We start from the raw sequence: 3,455 nt of genomic DNA, 5'->3' as shown, positions 1-3,455 counted from the left end.
TTGAATTATTTTTGCGCTTTGCTACGTTTGATTGTGATTCCATTTAGATCCAGATCTTATTTTTCTTAATCCCCAGATTTTTAATATCTTTTCTTGTAACCCTGCAAAAAGCACCGAAGGTCGTTTTCTTTGTTGTAAATGTGTTGTAACCTCGGTATTTGCATTTAATAACGCTCCCAAACGTATTGCAAACTGTTTCTATGTAGCAAAGCGGTTTATTTAGGGTAACACGTTTTCATTATTTACTTTTGTTTTCCTAGAAGTAACTATTAAATTATTTCCCTTACCCTACTTGTTTCCCTCTAAGAATTCTTGTTCTAAGAAGGCTTGACTTTCCTTTATAAGTTTAGCCATGTTAATGTAATTATTGTAATTCGATAAGTGTTGATTATTATTACAATTAACGAATTCTTTTTTGTCTTTCTCGGAATGGATAAAAAAAATGTCATCAACACATCTCGAAATAATGATAATAATAGCTTCTGGTCCGTAGCAAATGTATATTTTTCTTCGCCTTAGCAAATGTATATTTTTCTGGGCCTTAGCAAATTTATATTTTTCCTAGTTAGCTATATATAATATATATATGTTCCTATAAGCTGAAGCAAACGTCTTTTCTATAGCTGTACCTTAAGTTTGCGGATAGAATCTATCCTTAAACATATCCAGTACTTTTGTTTCTTCCTTATTAGGTCGAATTGATTCCTGATTATCCGCATTTTTGTTTCTTCCTCGAAGTAACTAAAGCATGATCGTGCTAAGTGTAAGCATAAAGGCTTTCGATATATACAGACAAACAGAATACAGAGATTTTAAGTTTTATCTTGCTCTACGTTTACAGAAATTCATATAATTCCTTAACATGCTGAAGGGTTTCAGTACAAATATATCAATTATTCGATAGGTGCAGACCACTGGAACAATTTGAAATAAATTGCTTAGCGGGCAGAATTTCCTTTGGTATATTACACATTACAACAGGTATGTGAATGCTCAGAACTTTTCTTGGTATAGTACACTTTACCACAGGTATGTGAATGCTCAGAAGAATTTAATATATACTGTCCTTGAATTATTTGGAATCAAGTATAAACGACAATTTCATAAAACGTTCGAGTGAAAACCAAAATATTTGTTTAGGATACATATTCATTACATCATTTCTGCATCATGTATGTAGTAAAATTATCTAAACTAAATTTAAACAGAAAGTTTTGAAGGACTTAACAGTGTGTGTTGCTTCTAGTTTAGATTATATTTTATTGACTTGTTATTTTTTTAAAATCGTTTTATTGTTTTGTCCAAGTTGCCACGAGATTAAGAGATAGAGATAATAGATATGCCCTATTTGTCTGACCAAATTTTGCGTTTAAACTGGGAGTCGTCATTTGTAGTCTATATTTAATAGATATGTGTTGACTACTAAAGATCAACACTGTAATGTCAAACATAGAAGTTGCATTCTCTAAATGAGCTTTATTCTTGACTGCAAAATTGTCTTATGTCAAACTGGTTTCTTCTAACTTTTTAGAACACCCACACTCAGACCCAGTTCAATTAAATATAATAATTCGATTGTATATGTACACTCCTGTATTTACAAATGAAAGTGAGCGACTCATTCATTAGTCCACGTGCAATTCCACAAAACGATTTCCATGTAGCATATCCATTCTCTAGTTCCAGGACAGAAACTATAAATTTCCAAGAAAGTTATGAATTAGAAATTTCCTGATGTCACTACACGCTTCACATACTTGCATACCATAGAACGTATTACTAAATTATAACTGATGAAAGATATATATTTAGATAATTATTAAGATTTTCGTAAAAGAGTACAATATTTGATGACCTTTATATAGATTTATAAGAAATAATTGTACCTGATGAAAATAATGTGTGTTGAATCTGCCAAATACATTGCAAGGGTGTAGGGTTATTTTAATTTAGCTGGAGAAACTGGGTGAGAAAAATAATCTATGTCGGTGTTTGCACCAAAATAAGGAAACCACAGTCGCTTGGTTATATTAATTATCTCTTTACGAGATTATGTCCAGTGGGAAGAAAAATAATGTGTCCCCTTGACTGGGATTTCCTTGTCTCGGTCCAAACACCAACATAGATTCTATTAATCGTGTTCGCAAACTATTAATAATTTTGTCGATGATTTTTCTCAATCAGCTTACTTTGTAACTAAAACTTCTTGCGTGCTTGTTAGATCAAAATTATTGTAGAAAACCAGTTCTAACTAACCAGCACATGCTGCTCACAGGAACATTTCTGTACCTCGACAAACACGAAATTTAATTCCATGGCTTCAAATAGTATCGACCTAAAACAGAATATGGTATACATATAAACAAGTAATATAAACTTAGGATAATCAAGATTTATATATATATATATATATATATATATATATATATATATATATATATAGAGAGAGAGAGAGAGAGAGAGAGAGAGAGAGAGAGAGAGAGAGAATTGTATTACCTTTAATTAGCTAAAACATTGACGCTGAATCATTTTAACGAACCATTTATATACGTTTAATACAATACTCAATTAAATCAAATCAATGAAGATTATATAAAATATTGTCTTCTATTTCATTGGTATTATTCTAAAAAATTCATTCACTCACAATTGACGCTTGTATTTATGGGTTAGCAGTAATAGTATTCTGTTTGCTACCAATTGCATTGAGAGTCTGATTGTAATAGCAATTTGTTATAAGGGGAAAATAAAAATGACCTAACGTACAGGCCACATTCTTATAAACCCTTACAAAGTAATCTCTGATAATATTTTGACAGTTCTGCGTCCACCTGAAGACGTTTATTGGATTCTGCTGTACTGTTAATGGAAAGGTTTACAAAGTAATCCAAATTACACAGTAAATTCCACTTAGTGTGGGATACTTTTGTGCCCTTTACAAATCAGCAGAGACTATATGCCCTCAATTGTTGATAAAAGTCGTTTTGGGCCAATATAAGAGGCGCAGAACAGCTGTAAAAGTAAATCACATCACCCTTTGGGAAGGTTCATACGGGCATGAAAAGAATTGTGCCATTGTAGCTAACGACAATTTAAGACAGCAAAGAACTACAAATAATGAAGCATTTCTGTGGTATGTATACCATTTACATGCAATTCATTTTCCCCAAAGAACGTACTGTTCTTCTGCATATGTATGACCAATAAGAAACAGTAAAAACCAATATCTGCCGTAATATAAAACAGTTTTATCTATGAGTATGACTTATACGCATATACACACATCACTGTCCCTTTTCACCTGCAGATGACTCAGTTTGTCACTATTTCATATATATCAAGGTCATGCTCGAACCATCGACGGATCGATTCAGAAATACATAATATAAACCATTAAACCACTCGGTCATCGACATTGCCACCTCAAAAGACGAAAATGATGACGTGCCAAAATG

Source organism: Sinohyriopsis cumingii, chromosome 5, assembly GCF_028554795.1.
Source record: "Sinohyriopsis cumingii isolate HCF-2022 chromosome 5, ASM2855479v2, whole genome shotgun sequence".
Classification (NCBI taxonomy): Eukaryota; Metazoa; Mollusca; class Bivalvia; order Unionida; family Unionidae; genus Sinohyriopsis; species Sinohyriopsis cumingii.
The sequence above is the reverse complement of the archived record's forward strand: the minus strand, read 5'-3'. Positions refer to the sequence as shown.